The 18,339-nt window shown below is 41.0% G+C and overlaps 1 protein-coding gene across 3 annotated transcripts in view; it reads right to left on the bottom strand.

Moving 5' to 3' along the window:
• TFAM (transcription factor A, mitochondrial) overlaps positions 1 to 18,339 on the bottom strand; it is a 93,355-nt gene that overhangs the window by 19,421 nt on the left and 55,595 nt on the right. For 2 of the 3 annotated variants that reach the window (XR_011437229.1, XR_011437235.1), the window contains exons 8-9: positions 7,207 to 7,279; positions 154 to 269 (exon numbers count right to left, since the gene is read on the bottom strand). The gene's annotated coding sequence lies outside the window, so the exon portion shown is untranslated. Of the gene's footprint in view, positions 1 to 153; positions 270 to 7,191; positions 7,280 to 18,339 lie in introns of all 3 variants that reach the window. The other variant, XR_011437227.1, reaches the window with a different exon arrangement.

The following is an 18,339-nucleotide window of genomic DNA, read 5'->3' as shown; positions in this document are numbered from 1 at the left end:
GCAGATACTGGAGAAGTTCCCCCCAAAAAAGAGTTCTGTGGTCGAAACAGTTTGGAGAAAGCTGCATACTTTATCTACTCCCTTAGGGCAAAGAAAACCCTTTAAATTTAATTAGCTGTGTTTCCTAAACTTACTTGAGTTCAAGACACTTACTTGGTAATGACACATCAGTTTGCCTGTCAATCAGTCACGACGGGCAGTATAGTTTGGTGGACAAGCAGACTTCTATGGGCACATAGCTTAATCTCTCTGAACCTCAGCCTCCTCTTCTGCAAAATAAAGATTAAAACTTTACCTCCACCACAGAACTACTCTAAAGGCTAAATCAAATAAAACATGTAAAGAATTTAGACCACTGACTAGCACGTAGCAAGTGTTCAAAGAAATGGGAGCTCTTATTATTTATTAGTTGGAGTAGAAGAGAGGGCGAGGAGAGGATGAGGATGGAATTTAAAATGTGTGGAGAAAGAGAAGGGTAATAAGGGCAGTGATTCCTCTTAACCGAGATAGCAAGTTGTTGCCCAAACACAGGACATCCATTTTTGGCACTGAGGCAATCTAGATTCCAGAGAATCCCTCCCAGTACAGAACATCTAAAAATGTTTTGTAAAATATAAAATTCATATTTTTAAATACATGGTAGAACTAGGGGGAAAGAAGAGGAAATAACAAGAAAGCGAAAATTCGAAGAAGAAAGCAAGCACAGGAGCCTCCCTCCACTGGGCTCATTCTCAAGTTTTTAGTAACTGACAGTTTGGGTTTAGTGACCTGTGCTCAAGTGGCAAAGGACAAATCCTGAGACCACCGCAATGTGGGAAGGTGTAGTATACATCACTGTATACATTTAGGAGCCCCTAAAAGATAACTAGGTCAGTGAATGAAATAGGAAGAAAAAAACCCAAAATATAAAGGGACGAGTGGTGGGAACACCTTCTGTCTCAGCTTTAGCTCTAGATGGAAGAGAATCTAAAGAAAAAATCTCTCCTGATAATTCCTAACTCACCATGAATCCATCCTCCCTCATATAAGCTAGAACCCATATCATAAGCAGTCTCAGGTTGATGGCGCCATACAACACCTGACAGGAGCAAAACCAACCCTCTCTTAAGAAACACACTTCAAGACAGGTCTCAAAGATGTCCCAGAGGAATCTGACTACGCAATTTAAAAACTCTCTAAAGCATATTTGGAAAGAAATTATCATCATCATGAAATAAATAAACTGCAGGTCATCCTCAAACAGACAGCAGACGCTGGAATTACCGGATACCAAATACAAAATAAGTTTAAAGGACTATCCAAAAGTATTTAGGGGACCAGCCCCATGGCCGTGTGGTTAAGTTGGCATGCTCCGCTTCAGCCCAGGGTTTCGCCACTTCAGATCCTGGGCGTGGACATGGCACCATTCATCAGGCCGTGCTGAGGCAGCGTCCCACACAGCACAATCAAAAGGATCTACAACTAGAATATACAACTATGTACTGGGGGGCTTTGGGGAGAAGAAGAAAAAAAGAACAACAACAACAAAAAGATTGGCAACAGATGTTAGCTTAGGTGCCAATCTTTAAAAAAAAATTTGAAGTATCAACCTTGATGAGCCAGAGTGAAAAGGACCAAAGAAAATGTCTGAAGATAAAAAATTTAATAATTAAAATTTGAACCTCAAAGGAAGGTTTAAACACTGGTTTAGGCAGAGACAAAGGGAAAATTAGTGATCTGGAAAATAGATCTGAAAAATTACACAGAATGAAGCACTTTATTTGAAGAAGAGACCACAAATCCACCACCATATAGTGAGAGATTTTAACATATGTCTCTCAGTAATTGATAAAGAAACAAATGAAAACTGGTAAGGCTGTGGGAGATTTCATCACATAACCCACTAGTTTGGATTTTGTGTGTGTTTGTGTGTGTGTGTGTGTTAATGAGGAAGATTGGCCCTGAGCTTACATCTATTTCCAATCTTCCTCTTTTCACTTGAGGAAGGTTGTTGCTGAGCTAACATCTGTGCCAAGCTTCCTCTATTTTCCATAGGATGCTGCCATGGCGTGGATTGACAAGTGGTGTGTAGGTCCACGCCTGGAATCCAAACCTGTGAACCCTGGACCACTGAAGTGGAACACACGAATGTAACCACCATGTCACTGGGCCAGCCTCTAGATTGGCTTTTTGATGGCTGGGAGGGATGGCCTCATCAGCTGCCAGTCCCTCAGCGCTTAGTGGGAACTATTTTACCTGGTTCTTCTGCCGCGATAGCTAGCTTAAAATGACTGAGGGAAGGATATTTTAAAGCTACCTCAAGCCTCACCTCCCAAGAAACCTTCCCACAAGACTCTCCTGAAACTAGACTTCAGTAAGGCTTACATTCCTGTGCCTCCTGGTTCTTAATGATTGACACTCCACATAATTCCAGTTGTTTTCTCTTTTATTTTTATTTGACTTTCAATGTAATACATATACATTATTAAAAATTTCCAAAATACAGATAAAACCCCCACCAAAAAAAAGAAGAAAATTAAAATGACCCATGATCCCGTTATTCATAGATAAGCGTTGTTACTGTTTTAATATATTGATTTCAGTTTTTTAATGTGTAATTTCATTCATTCGCTGTTTAAAAGACGTACCACATGCCTTACACTGTTTTAGCATTTGGGCACCAGTAGTGAAAAGTAAAGTCCCGGTTTCATGACACTTACATTTTTTCTATACTTTCATATGTGTAAATACGCATACATTTCATTTAAAAACAAATGAAGAGAAAAAGCCAAATGAGATCATCAGTTGGCGATTATTCATGTATCTGTAATTCCCTCAGTGAGGAACCAGATGGCAGTAATGACTACATTCTTCACATCACCTGGCAGGGTATCTGCTGCTAGAAGGCACTTAACAAAGATTTGTGGATCCAAAAGTTGAGAGTGAAAGGGAGCAGAGAAAAGGCAAGAAGCAATTGGGATCATGGGTCTCTCTTACCTTTGGGCTGACCCTAGTGTAGCTCTCAAGAGCTGGTACAAACCAGCTCCAGCACACCACTGCCCAGCCCTAGCCCTGTCCCTGACAGGACCCTTACATCCTTCTGCCTCCTAGTTCTGCTGGTGCCCTGAGGAACAGGACCTTCTCTCAGAAGGAAAGAGGAGTGCAGAGAGAGAAGGCTGGGATGCCAGAGACCAACCTCACCAATTCCTCCTTTTGATCTAACCCGCTTTCCTTTTCTTAATCCTGTTCTCATCTCTGGATAATCAGGGAGTTGCCTAGAACAAATGGAAGACCTACTATGCACAAGACTGTGGTGTGGATTCAGAAATCACAAAATTGTGATCCTCACTTTCCGCCAGCTCACCATGTAGTGGCGGAAGGGATCAGAAAGATTGCTAAGCAATCATAAAAAAAAAAAAATTGGTATGGAGCCAGCCCTGTGACCGAGTAGTTAATGTTCTGCACGCTCTGCTTCAGTGGCCTGGGTTCATGGGTTTGGGTCCTGGGCACAGACTTACTCCACTCGCCAGCCATGCTGTGGCAGCATCCCACATACGAAATAGAGGAAGATTGGCACAGATGGTTAGCTCAGCAACAATCTGCCTCAAGCAAAAAGAGGAAAATTGGCAATAGATGGCAGCTGAGGGCCAATCTTCCTCACAAAAAAGAAAGGGTGTGTGTGTGCACAGGACCTGGGCAATCCAGACTTTGCCTCCAGGAATCCTCCAGTGGCCTCATCCCAGGGATGATTTGCCTCTAAATCAGGCAGTGAGCATTTCCCCGAGCTATGCAAAGTCCTTCTTTCCCTTCTATCTTTGCTGTTTTTTGGCTCATAGAATCACTAAATATTAACAACCTTTAAAAAGATCCCAAACCAACTCATTCCAATGAGACTAAGAGTTATCTAGGAATCGAAGGGACACACTGAAGCTCATCAAGATAAGCCTGCTTCTATGTCACAGCCTGTAATTTCTTTGTCCAAGTTTTGGGGGTAACCAGGTCACTAACAATAGCTTTTCACATTTCTGATAATCTTATGTAAGAGGCAATGTTTTTTAAGTTTGTAGACACATGAAGCAAATAAGCTGTTGGAGAGGTTTGTTGCAAAACTGGAAACAAAACGTATCTCATAGTTTACAACGACTGGGAATCAAGGGTTGGGAGGTGGCCCAAAAATTCTCGCTTCCTGTCAAAAGCACATTCAGCTCAGTGGGATACATTTGTCTGGTTGTGATATGTTAATGATCTCTGTTGTGTATTTACGCTTGAAATTTTCACTGATTCCTGTTATTTCAGACCGCATACGCCCACACAACTATGGTTACTTGGAATCCTTGACTGGAATACATCAGGAGTAATTGGGCTGGTATGCCATCTTTTGTTGATAATTGGAAACTTTTGGACGCAACACAAGAAGTTAACAAATTCCCCTGAACTTAGCCATATGTTTGAGGAGTTATGGCAACAACAATTTTCTGCATGTTTCTAGCTGGAACTCAAGAAGGACTTTGTGACTACTGCACAGGTCTAACTCTAATGGTCTCCAGAATATTATTTCATAAGCAGAAACAAGATCCTTGCCTAATAAATTATTCATAGACCTGGTTGGGACCCCATATTGCACAAGATCTACTCAAAAGGCTTTTTTTTATTAAACTACAGTCAGACCGCAGGGCAAAGATAAAGGTTTCCATTGCAAGGCAAATTAAACACTCCATCCAATTTATCATGTGTACTGATTTAAACTGGAGGACTCAGTGAGATGTTAAATATTTTCCACATCTGATTATAAAAGTGAGAGAAGAAACACAGATGGAGATGATTGCGCTTTGGATGAATTTGGGAAACCAAGGAGACTTTATTTTTTAATATACCACATTTTCCTCTTAAATACCTAGTGAAAGAGATGTTTCTCTTGAAAAATCTATCAGATCAAAACTAATCAGTCAAGAGGAGGAGGCAAATCTGATTCCCAGGATATAAAAACAAAAATCTAATTAAACAGGAAAGGTAAACACAGTAAAAGTTTTTAAAAATATACCCCTAAGACTGGATATACATCAGAGAAAGCAAATTTATGTAAAGAAAACATGGTATAGGAATTGTTCAGATAATGTGAAGTAACAGCATTATCAATATCAGATGAAGTCAATAAAAACAAGATTGGTGAAAACTTTAGCTGGGCTTTTAGTAGGGTCATAGCTTGGTGGAAGGGAGGGGCTTGGTTAGTCTCGTGAGCTTGGGACTGAGAGCCAAAAGACAAAGCTCCCAATCTTGCTTTGCCACTAACAAGCTGTGTGATGTTGCATTACTCACTGATCCTTTCTAAACCTCAGTTTACTTCTCCATAAAATGGTGACGCCAGGATATATTATCTCTACTCTTTCTACCTATGTTAAAATTTAACTTCTTGCCCTTTCTCCTCTTCCTCACGTTTCTGGTCTTATATCAAAAGATATGTTTTTAAGAAAATGAAGAGTGTGTCATTAATAGGATTTTATATTGAAAGCTACCTGCAAACAAAAGGCTTCATTCGTTGGGCCATTTTTTTCAATCATTCAACAAAATTGATTTGAAAACCCAATGCCTGTTGTAAACCAGATACTGTACAAACCCACAGAAGTCTTCCATATAAGGTGTGAGAGTGAACTGGACAAATTATTTGCCCTCAAGGAGTTTATTGTCTGGTGGTGGGGACAGACACATAAATAGATAATGTTAATAAAAGGTATAAGTAAATGGTAGAGGTAAACACAGCAAGCCTTGGGAGGATGAGGAAAGGATATCCTCACATCTAGGATGGGGAAGGTTTCCTAAAAGAGGAGACACCTGAGCTAAAGAATGAGTGGGGCGTTACTGGGCTAGGTAGAGAAGAAAGATCGCCAAGTATAGAAGAGCAGAAGTGGAAAGAATTACAAGCTGTTAGGAGTTGCTAGAAGGTAAAGCACAAGGTAATGACAGCATAAAAAGTAAGCAAGCGCTACATAGTGGAAATCCTGATGTGCCTCGTAAAGGAGATTCATTTTACCCCATAGCTCAGTGCTTTGCTAAGAAATCTAGGATGCAAATGCACCAAAATTCTAATATGGTACTAATAAAAAGAAAATCTGAATTTTGGACTTAATCTAGATCTATTTATTCAGAACCTCTAGGGATGAGGTCGGGGGTTCTGTATTTTAAAAGAAGAATCCTAGTATTTCAGATATGACCTAAAGTTTGAGAATCATTTGTATTAGATATTTTTACACCCATTATTTTCACTTAATTTCCACCATAATACTATGAGTTATGGGAGTTGGGGCTCAAAAAAAGATTTCGTTTCCTAGGAGAGCAAATGAGAACAAGATAGATATTATGTGCTAAATAATATGGAGATAAATGGATGGTGATTATCTCAGGAACAGAGAATAAAACTGGGACTTGGGGGCCAGAAATAGGTTTCAAAATGGGGATTTCATCTCTATCACAAGGTAGAATATCCAGGCAACAGACTGAAGCATAAGATCAGATATAACAAATACTAGTAATTGAAAGCACTTCCTAAAGTCTCAGTTTTTATTCTGTAAAAGGGGAATCATAAAATCTTTCAAAGGACCATATAGAGTCTGAGGCAATACCCTACTTGCAAGCTACAAGGTTAGCCTGACACAGTTTCATGGATGCTAACAGAAGACACCAGGTTCCCGTGTCAGAGACAAAGGACAGTTTATGACTTATGTCAATAGCAGTAGCCAGAAGGTCAGCATTTCTGTGCTGGCCCCCCAAGGCCCATTTCCCACAGAGATATGCAAAAAGTGTTATGTTACAGAAGAGGAAACTTGAGTTTGAGGAACCTGAATCTTTTATAATGGTCAATAAACATGCCTATGCTTTGCTCTGACAGGAGACACTATCTCTATCTTCCAAGGCTGTTTGTTATACAAACATCCTTCAAAAACTAGTCTGGAACAAAGGGGAGCCAGTGCCTCACTCACAATATGTGCAGAAATGCAAGAGACCCACAGAGAATTATCTCCCCATCACATATACCTCATAGGCTGATACAGTAATTAAATGGAGTAAAGCACATAAATTATTTAACAAGGAGTTTAGAACATAGAAATTTCTGGGTAAAAGTAATTGCTATTATTACGGTTATAGTAATTGTCATTTGGGTTTTTGTCGCTGTTGTTAAATATCACTCAAATTAAAGCTGGTTTATGGTTTACCTACCAGCCTGCAACTTACCTTGAGCAAGAAGAGGATCAATCCAGAAGCTTGGAGTAGGGTGAATCTTGCAGGTGGGACTAGATGGCCATGGCTGGGGAAAAGAGAGTGAAAAGGGCAGAATGGTCACTGGAAATATGGCCCTTAGGAATCTCAGTGGGGACCACACGGTCAGGCCTCTGTTGTCAGAGGCTTCACCCTCTGCTATTTTGTTTCTTTCTCTATCCAAACAGAATCTGAAATTTCCTAACATGGCATCAGCCTACCTGGTATGCTTTGCAGCATAGAGAGGAAAGAACATAAGAAGTCTTGGATTTGAATCCAAGCTTTGCAACTTACCAAAATTCTTTTTTAAAATATAAAACAGAATAACTGACATTTAAATCTTTTGTATTTCCACTACCCAAGATGAGCTTTAGGCAAAGTGATGAGTTTGGACATAGGAATTCAGTCTCTTTGAGGTCCAGCCTCTGATGGCCACTGCCCAGGGGATGGTTGGCCTAGATCTGCTATTCATGGCCTAGAATATAGGTTTTACTTATCCTTTATCTCCCCAGGCCATTTGGAAGTTGTAGTCCTTGTTTAGCTTTTTCACAGGATTTAATCCTTTCCATCAAAATACTTAATGGTAATTTCAAGTAGCTCAGTACCTTGCTAAAGGCCAAAACTTTCAACCTACCCCAGAAGCACAGGCCAACTGCTTGAATGATGGGCTGGCCTATTTATAATTTAATGACTATCGCAATGTATTATTTTCAGAAGCTCTTCCTGGGCATGTAAGTCATTTCCCGGTGGAAATGGTCCTTTCTTCTTGCTCTTCTTGATTTGTCAGGAGATAATTGCTTGCCATGTCTTTGCAGACTTCAGGGCCTGTGCCTCTGATGTAGTATGACATTTTAGAATGGCCACTAGGCTTGGGGTCAGACAGTATGGGTCCAAGACCCAGCTTTATCACTTCCTAGTTCTCTGGGAGACAGCATCTAGAGGGGACGAACTCAGGCAACCCTGGGTCTGAATCCTAGCTGTTCACTAACTAGGTGACTCCTGGCTGACCACATAAACTTTCTGAGCCTCACTTTTCCCATTTGTAAACTAGACGTGATAATACCTACCTGGTAGAGTTTCCTGTGAATAGTTAACGTGGCATCCTGCCTAGCACAGTGCTTCTCATGTTACAGCAGTCACTCAACAAGTGTGACATCCACTCCAGCCTCAAGGGTCTCATCTTCCTCTGAACTTACAGCACTTGATAACCCCAACAGTAGTGAAAAACTCACATGCCTATGGGGCCCAGCACATAATTGAAGTCAGTGAGTACAAGAAAAATAACACTGCAATTTTCAGGATACAAGGCAATTGAGAGTTGGCCTCAGCAATGGGAAGAAAATAGGGAGGGCTGAGGACTGTGGAAAACTGGGGAATGTGTGTTTCATCTAAAACACCCACCACTCCAGCCCATAGTTACTCTATACAAGGACAAACCCATATTAATAGATCTGTTTTTTCAAAAGAAATCAGAAATCTGGATTTTTAGGTAAACAGTCTCAATTTTTAAATATTGGCTCACTAAAAAACAAACACACGCACAAATTTGGAGCCCAAACAAAATACTTCTATGAGCCTAGTCCAGCCCACCAACTAAGAGACTCTGTTTAATCCCATTTGCTTGCATCACTTAAACCCTGGACTTAAATTACTACTTAGCTCTTTTTATTTTATTGTATAATTTTCAGCGCTCAAGTTCTGTCTCCAATTACATCTTGTTAAGCTACTTGAATGAGATATCTGAGAGCAGAGTTGGTGTCTTACTCAGGAAATAGCCACAATTGGTAAACTCCCCTTTGGGCTATATCCTTTAAGCTCTTGAAATGGCTTGCTTCCCTCCAGAAGAACTTGTTGACTTCTTTCTGCCATGACACAGGAATACAACAGCTGGCTGCCTCTGGGAGGTTGAAAATAAACAGGTTCAGAAGCTCTGAGGACAGCAAATGGGCGTTGTAGGTAGAGAAACAGCCCAAAATAAATACAGCTGTTGAGGCGGAAAATTCTATTTACTTTGGCTCTTTTGAGGTCTGCACTGGGGGAGGGAGAGTTGCTCATCCTGAGACTTTTCATTTACTGATGATGGAGACCCCACTCAGGGGCTGGCCCCCAGAGCTAAGCACATTCGTACGAGCCATTCAGTATACACTTGATGATTAACAGATCGACTAGATAGATAACTCAAATGATAGAGAACATTCTAGCAAAATGAAGATGATGACTTAAAGGTCTCTGCACTGGAGGGCCTGTGTTAATATCCTTTCTAGTTTGAAATATAATTCACATCGAATGTTCTTTAACAACTAGCTTTTGTTTGTCATGTTGATGTAATAGAAAAGATACTAGTTTAGGAGGCAGAAAATCTTGGCTCTAGTCTTAGTTAGCTAAGCTGTGTGATCTTGGTAAATCATTGCAATATTCTGGGCCCCAGTTTCCTCAGCGATGAAGTGAAGGATTTGGAGAGAAGGTCTCCACTGGGAGCAGTGGAGACAGTGTGGGATGAGGAACCAGGAGGGCCACCTTCACAGCCTGGCTCTGACCATTCTTTCCTGTGAGAACTTGGATGGCAAAGAACGTAATCTCTGAATCTCTGTCTCCACCTCTGCCGGGCAGGACTAATCACAGTCTCCTTCCTGATGCTGCAACTGTGAATTAGTGAGTAGAATTTGCAGGAAAGTGCTTTGTAAATGGATATGCAAGCAGAGACATCAGTACCAGACAGACCTAGCTTTGAATCCTGATGACTTCCCTGTGCTGACGGAAAGGTGACTTAAGACTTTTAAGTATCATTTTCCTAATTTACAAAAGGGAAATAATAATACCTACTTCATAGGGTTGTTGTGATGTTTAAATTAAGTGAAGTGACGTCAGGAAAGTGCTAGACAGGACCTGGCACAAAGTGTCTTAAATAGTTATTATTATTGCTAGGAAACCATGAAAGACACTGATATAAGATCGCCATTTCAAAATTCTATGATTCTGATTGGCTGACTCCCAAACAAAACTTCTTTTTCACACTTTGATATGACGCAAAATTTGTTTCTCTCCCTTCCCAAAAAAAAAAAAAAGAGAGAGAGAGTATTAAACAACAAAACAAAACAGAAACAGTGATCCAGTTTAAACTGAGTGTGAACCTAGTTGTTTTCTGAAGTCTGGGAGAGACTAGAACCGAGACATTCAGACACCCAAGACCAAGCTTGGCTTTCCTTGCAAGGGCCTGCTGCCCTGAGGTAAAAGGTAATGGGAAGCTTTCCCTCAGAAAGAAAAGATCACACTCCCTTCTTCAGAGGGGGCCCCAGGGAAATACTTGGGTCTGCAGTGGTCCAGGAAGCAAAAGTAAAAATCCCAGACAGGTACTATTGCAAATGTGTTCTCAGGGCAACGTTCCAGGCTTCTGTAAAATCCAGGTCACAGGAATAACTCTTTATCTAAATGGCTCTCCAGACCTTGCCAATATCACAGGGTACACTTGACATCAAACGGCATCCAGATGGCAAGAAATGGGTTGAAACTCTCCTCACAAGACAACTGAATGAATCAGTCATTTATTCATTGATTTACTCACTTAAAACACAGCTATTATGAGTCTAATAATAGGCACCACGCTGGATGCTACAACCATACACAAAGCAAAGTCCCTTCTCTCAGTGATGATCTGAAATATAAAGAGTCTCACACATCACTCCGAGGGCTTTATAAGTCAGGGCCCAGAGAGGAAACATTAAGATACATGAAACAATATTAAATGTGTCTACTCTACCACAGATATCTTACTGCTGACACTTTATCCCCCACAAAAGGGAAAGACTAATTATACACATAAATATGTTCATGAAGTATTATTTATAGTGTTAGCAACAATATAAATGTCAAAAAAAATTGAATAATGGTTCATAAAGTTGGGGTGCATGAAATAACGGAATGCTATGCAGACATTAAAAAGGATATAATTATGCAGATTAGAAAGATGAAAATTGCTTATTCATGTGAGATGATAAAAATAATACAAAATTATGGCATATCAAAGACATTCAACATAGAGTTTGATTACATCTCTGAAAAATAAACATTTGTTTCTGAATAAGACCTGGAAAGGAATATAAAATATTTGTAGTTTTATAGGATATTGGAATTTTGGATGTTTTCTCCCCCTTTTTCTAGACTTTCTACAGCATTATTACATGTGTAAGCAAAATAAGAGGTTGACACATGTTGTGATTTGAATGATGGGAGAAAATGTTTCTTATCCTTTTAAATATCTCTTTCTGTACCATATCACTGGATACAAGGTTTATTAGTTAATTCTCTTTCACATCTGGTCCCTTTCTGCATTCTCATTGACACTGCTTTAGTTCAGCTTCTCAGTTCACTTGACTCCTACAGTAGCCACTAACTCACCCATGTCCCCATTTTCAGACTTCCCAGGTGTTTCTTCTTTCAATTAAAATACTTCTTTTCCTCAAATATTCTGTCCTGGTGATTAAATGACCTATCCCCAACACACCAGACCTGCACGTGTATATCATGTCTGAGCCTCAGTCTTCCACCATCCCTGACATTAGAGATGCAGGTACAAAGCATAAACAAACAGCTTCCTTTCCTATATTTCACATTTCTTCTCTTTGGCATGACTAATTCCGAAGTCTTTCCATTTATACCTGGGGAGCAGAAGAGGGTACTAGGTAAGACTTCAGAAGCTATTCTTCAGCACAAGAATAGCTAAGACATATCTGAAGAATTAGACTACAGTGAGGGGACTTGTTAAAAGCCAAAATAAATAAAATAGGGTGGGTACTCTCCTCCCAGTAAGGATTGAGTAGCTCCTTTCAGATTAATCCTTCAGGTATAACAACTAAAATTCTGGAAAAAATGTATAAAACAACTTCCTGGAAGAATCGGAAAGCAACTGAAAGCAGGAAGAAAATGGAGAGGAGTCTACACTTAGATGAAGATGATGGAACTGGGTGAATTTTCCACTTTTAAATGGATTTTTATTTGAGGGCAGTCATTAGCTGGTTAAACTCAAATAGAAGTCTGTAATCTTAGCGGCTTGAAAAACCAAAGAACAGAGTTTGGGGCCAATATAGTAGCTGAAAAGTTAGGGGAGAAATCCAAGGGAGCAGAGAGCCAGAAAAGGGAGAGTCCCAAATTCCACATACAAATTCTCCCCAAATCTCTGGCTGATCTCTGAACCACACAAGTGTGGAGCAGACTCTAAGCCGTCCTGCTAAGGCTTCAGGGGTTAAACAGAGATTTCATTGGCAGGGTAGACAGAGCTGGGAGTTTGAGGTGAGCAAAGTTAACTGCCTTCAAAGTCAACATTTGCAGAAGAATATAACAGAATTTAGAGACTGCAAAATATCATTTACAGTGTCTAGGATGTAATCCAAAATTACTAGACATGCAAAGAAATAGAATAATGTGAGGCATACTCAAGAAAAAGGGCAATCAGTGGAGAGCAACTGGCCAGATGTTAGAATTAGCAAAGATTTTATTACAACTATCCTCGAGAACACAGAAGAAAAGATGCTTATAATGAATGAAAAAGTAGAAAATCCTCCAGCAGAGAAACAGTAACTATTTTTTAAAATGGAAATTCTAGGATGAAAAGATGTCTGAAATTTAAAAATAAGAGATTTTCCCCAGAAATAGATGGAATGACAAATAAAACAGAATAAAAAGCTCAGAAGCAGACCTATGAAAGTGTGGAAACTTGGCACATAACTGAACTGACACTGAAGATCAGTAAGTAAAAAACAGACTATTCAACAAAGTATATGAGTTAAATGGACATCCATACTAAAAAAAACAAGAATGGATCACTTCCCCACACCATATTTGAAATCAACTCTAGATTGATTAAAGATTTAAATGTAAAAGGCAAAATTTCAATAATTTTAGAGGATAATATAGTAGAAAAGCTTCATGACCTCTGGGCAGGTAAGGGATTCTTAAATAAGAAACAAAAAGTACTAAACAAAAATTATAAATTGATAAATTTTAATACATTTTTAAGATTCTAAAGCTGGACACAATAGCACGTATATAGAGTAAGCTACTGTTTTTATAAGAAAAAAGAGAAAATGAGAATGTATATACAGTTATTGTTGAAAAGAAGCAGAGAAAAGATAACATTTACAATGGCTGTAAATGTTTATCTATATGGAATAGAGTAACTGGGAACCGGGTGGAGAGTGAAGAAACAGGGATCAGGACTTTCTGAGTAGATATATACATATATATTTGTATGGATTATTTAGTAAATGTGTATATAGATATAGATTATTTAGTAAATGTGTATATATTCACCTATGTTGGGCCTGGGCCTTGCTTGCTCAGCCAGAGCCCACAAGCCCATTGCAAACATGTGTCCCTCTGCTTCCCTTCCGGGCAGGATGCCCAGCTGCTAGGCTTTGTAAGGATCCAAGGCCTGGCCAGCCCAGATCCTACCTTATTTCACTCAAAGAACATCACGTCTCAAAGGAACACAGAGCCCCTCCACGTGAGCTGCTGTTCCGGGGAAGGCTGGCTGTACCAGGGACAGCCCCTCTTGGCAAGCGTATAGAACCTTGTATCCCCTGCCTATATAAGAAACTCCTTCCCCACCCATGGTAGCAGGTGCACATTTCCGTCCAGCCAGCTGCCACTGGACATCCCTGTAAGTAACTCAATGAATCTCTATGTCTCATTTGCCGTCTTTGGGTCTTTCCTTTGCTCTCTCCTCAACCTACCCTCCACTGCTCACCCAACTGGGTGTGCAGCCAGACAACCCATAAAATATGTAAATATTGGAAATATCTTTTAAAGTTAAATCAAAATGGATTTTAAAAAACCCAAACTCTAAAATTGAATACGAACAGAAACAAATGCTTCTACCTGTAAATCAAATTGATAGAACACTTACCGTACAGCGAAAATAATTTAAGTAACTTTTGAACACAAGACTTTCACTGTTCCCCCTTAGTGTGATACAGTCTAAGGATAAAAAAGAACTGCAAAGAAATTTTGAACTCTGTTTAGAGATTTTCTTTTAATAAGGGTACTGGTGGTGTTGCTCTAAAACTGTTTTGTGTGCATTGTAGGATAGAGAAAATGAGAAAATGTTGATTGTGGGGTTTGGGGGAAGCAGAGTTTTCACTACGAGAGAAAGGAGATACAAAAATGGAATGGGAGAAGATAAGAAATAACCCTGTGGTACTGGATTTGAATTAGAAGTAGCAGCAAGAACTTGGGATTTTTTTTTTTTAAAGGAATTTCCTAGCACTTTCCCCTGAAAAGAGCTAGAAACAATGAGGCACAGTAGCAATGAGCACATCTGGAGCAGAGATGTTGTATCCTAAATCTCATTCCCCACCACAAGGAACCAGAACTCTTTGGAGAACTGGCTGACACCAAATCAAGGACAAGGAATGTACAAAGTAAACCTGGAACATCACATGGTGCCAGAAAGCAAGTATGTGCTGAAAGATGAGTGGATTCATGTTGTTATCAGCAGCAGAGCTATTTTCCAAATAAAAAATTATTTGGAACACTAATAAGTAAAAGAGACAAGGTAAAACTATGAGAAGTGTTGGGGGCTCAGATCTCCGATCATTCACCCTCCGTCTCATCTCACATCCCCATTTGGTGGCAGCCCCTGAGACCCATAGGTTGAGAACCACTAGTCTATTGAAAATATCTTGGGTTTAGATATCTGGAGACCTGGATGCTAGCCCAAATTTGGCCAAACACTAGCCATATGGTCTTAGGTAAATATTTAGTCTCTCTGGGCCCTATTTACTTATGTGTAAAGCAAGGCTAAAACTACTAATTTACTTATTTCACAGTTGTTGTGGGGATCAAAGAAGAGGATAATTGTGAAAATGCTTTCGAAGGTTAAATAGAATGGTTCTATAATAGTGTAATTTATTATAGCCCATAGGGCGTTGAGACACATTCTTGTACACCATTTGGCTGCTGTCATTCTTAGCAGTTGCCAAATGGCAATGTAGTAGTAAGGGATTTTTAATACATATTAGGGGAAGACGTAGGTTCCTGACTAGCCTTCCTTTGATCACGAATTAACTAGTCACATACTGTGTCAGGCATCTGACAGCACAAAGACAAAGACACAAGATTAGGATCTCAAGGAGTTCACTGTCTAATACAGGAAAATTAGCGTAAATAAAATACTTGCAATGTGCTGTAAGCACAATGCTGGGAACATTCATATTACATTTGTAACCAGAAGACAATACAATTAGCAGTGCCAGGATTAAGGGTAGAGAAGGTGGAAGAGAATGCTGCATAGAAATAAAGTGCCAATGTAGTAAATCAGCTGGCAAAAATTAACGAGTAATGGGGACAACCTGATGGTGTAGTGGTTAAGTTCGGCACACTCCACTTGGGTGGCTCAGGTTCATGGGGTCAGGTCCTGAGCACAGACCTACACCACTCATCAACTCATGCTGTGGCAGCGTCCCACATACAAAATAGAGGAGAATGGGCACAGATGTAGCATGAGAAGAGTAGCTCAAGGCCACTCTTCCTCAAACAAAAAGAGGAAGATTGGCAACATGTGTTAGCTCAGGGCCAATCTTCCTCACCAAAAATAAAAAAATTTTAAAAATTAAATTAATGAGTACTAACTTGGAGTTAACGATGGCAGACTGAAAACATGCATCTACTTTCACCCACCCTTGAAACCCTCACTGACCCTAAAGTAGCATCCTAAATCTAGCAGCACAGCAAAAGGATATAATATAAACCAACATGGGTTTACACCAGCAATCTAAGATTGGTTTAACACTTAAAAAACAATCAGTCAATGGAACTTGCCATATTAACAAGTTAAAAAAGAAAAATCATTTGATCAATTCAACAGATACGGAAAACAATTGATAAAATTCAACATTCTTATGTGATTAAAAAGAAAAGGATCAGCAAACTAGAATGGAATGGATCTTCCTTATCTGAAAAAGAATAAAGAAAAATAGATTTGAAAAACCCATAACCATAATTTTTAATAAGGAGACACTGAAAATTATCCCTTTGATATCAACAACAAAATAAGGATATCACCATCCCACTTCTTGTCAACATTGACATAGGGGTCCTAGCCAAAACTACAAAGTGAGACAAAGAAATATGTGACATAAGGATCAAACACAAAATATAAACGTTATTATTTGCAGGTGATAAGATTGTATTCATAGAAATACAAAAATAATCTAGAGATTAAATTATTAATTCAGTTTGGCAAGGTTGTTAGATACAAAATCAATACAAAAATTTGTTATTTCTAGAAGATCCAAGATGGTGCCGTGAGTAGTCCTCTTTGTCTCTTCCCCTTCGAGTCTACAATTATTTGGACACTCATCGCTTAACAAAGGATATCCAGATAGCATCTCAGGACGTCTGAGAGACCCACACGACTATACATCGGAAGGCGTACAGATTTCCCTCTGGGATGAGGTGGAGATAGGTGAAAACTCTCCGATCCCAACTGAACAGCCTAGTACATGCAAGCAGCTTTCTTCCAACGGACGCCCCCAGAAGATCAACACACACCTAGGGCAGGAGCGAGCACACACCAGAGGAGCGACGGTGGAAACAGGTGACCAGAACCCTACCTAAACCCTCTGCAATTACTCCTAAACGTAGAGGGAAACTCTAGAGTTACACACTTGAGCCTGCGGGGAGAGTCTTGCCCCGCCATTGGCGGGGAGATCCCGCCTGGTGTCCACGGCGCCCGGAGGGTCCCAGAGAGAATCACAGAGGGCGTGGCGGCCCCCCAGCTGCCACTGCCTGCACAGCCGGACAAGGGATTGCCGGAGATCTCAGAGAGGACTGGGGCTGGGTGGAGCTCCAGAAGCCAGCTCCGCGGCCCAGGGGGGAAGCTCCAGAGTTCCGCCTGGGCAGCAGACAAAACTCTCTGTCTGCCATTAGCGGAGGGGCCACACCCAGCAATCACAACTCTGGGAAAGTCCCGGAGAGAATCCCAGAGGGCTAGGCGACCCCCAGCTGCCGTTGCCCACCCCGTGGGGCAAGGGATTGCCTGAGATCTCAGAGAGGACTGGGGCTGGGTGGAGCTCCAGAGGCCGGCTCCGCGGCCCGGGGGGGAAGCTCCAGAGTTCCACCCGGGCAGCAGACAAAACTCTCTGTCTGCCATTAGTGGAGGGGCAACGCCCAGCATCCACAACACCAGGAGGGTCCCGGAGAGGAGAATATCAGGCAGGGCAGCAGCTGACCAGCTACCACTGAAATCAGGATCTCTGGCTATCCCTCAGTCAGGGCAAAGGGCTCCCCGAGTTCCTGGGGAACAGAACTGGGGCAGGGTGGAGTTCCAGCGACCTGGCTCCGTAGCCCAGGGGGAAAACCTACAGGCTCACAGCAGCCTCAGTGAAAGCCTCTGCACAGCACTAGTAGAGAGCACCCATCCGGCAGCCACAAGGCTGGAAGACCCCGGGACAAAAGTAGCATAGCTAGGTGAGCTAACCACAGACTGTAGAAGATGCCAATAGCTCTGCTACGACCCATAGTGGACAAGTGAGATTTTGTGGTTGCTGACAGTGACGGAGTGGCAAATATAAGTGATCCTACCCCTGGCCGCTGGAAAAGCCCATAACACTGTTGCAGACCCCAAGGAGGGAGCATGTCTAGGTGGGCTGCAACAGTAGGCACCAGCAGCCTGAAGCCCCCCCGTGACGGCCCCCACGGCAGAAGAGGGAATCCAAAGGACCACTGTGACTACGAGGAGGGGCCCAGGCCCAGTTAACAACTGCGGATAGGGTTCCTGGTTGGTGCAGTATAAACAGCTGCTCCCCCACTACACCAGCAGAAACAAGTGGAAGGAGCAACTAATCTCTATCTCTATGCGGAGGCACAAATCTACAACATCAAGCAATATGAAAAAATACATTAAATCTCCAGAACAGAAGGAAAACAACAAATACACAGACAACAGTCCCAAAGAAAATGAAATATATAACCTAAATGACGATGACTTCAAAACAGCCATCATTAAAATACTCAATGAGTTAAGAGAGAATTCAGATAGACAACTCAACAAGTTCAGGAGCTATGTCACAAAAGAGTTTGATACGATAAAGAAGAACCAAACAGAAATACTGG

Source organism: Equus caballus, chromosome 1 (assembly GCF_041296265.1).
Source record: "Equus caballus isolate H_3958 breed thoroughbred chromosome 1, TB-T2T, whole genome shotgun sequence".
Lineage (NCBI taxonomy): Eukaryota > Metazoa > Chordata > Mammalia > Perissodactyla > Equidae > Equus > Equus caballus.
This window is presented reverse-complemented; position numbering and strand designations above follow the sequence as displayed.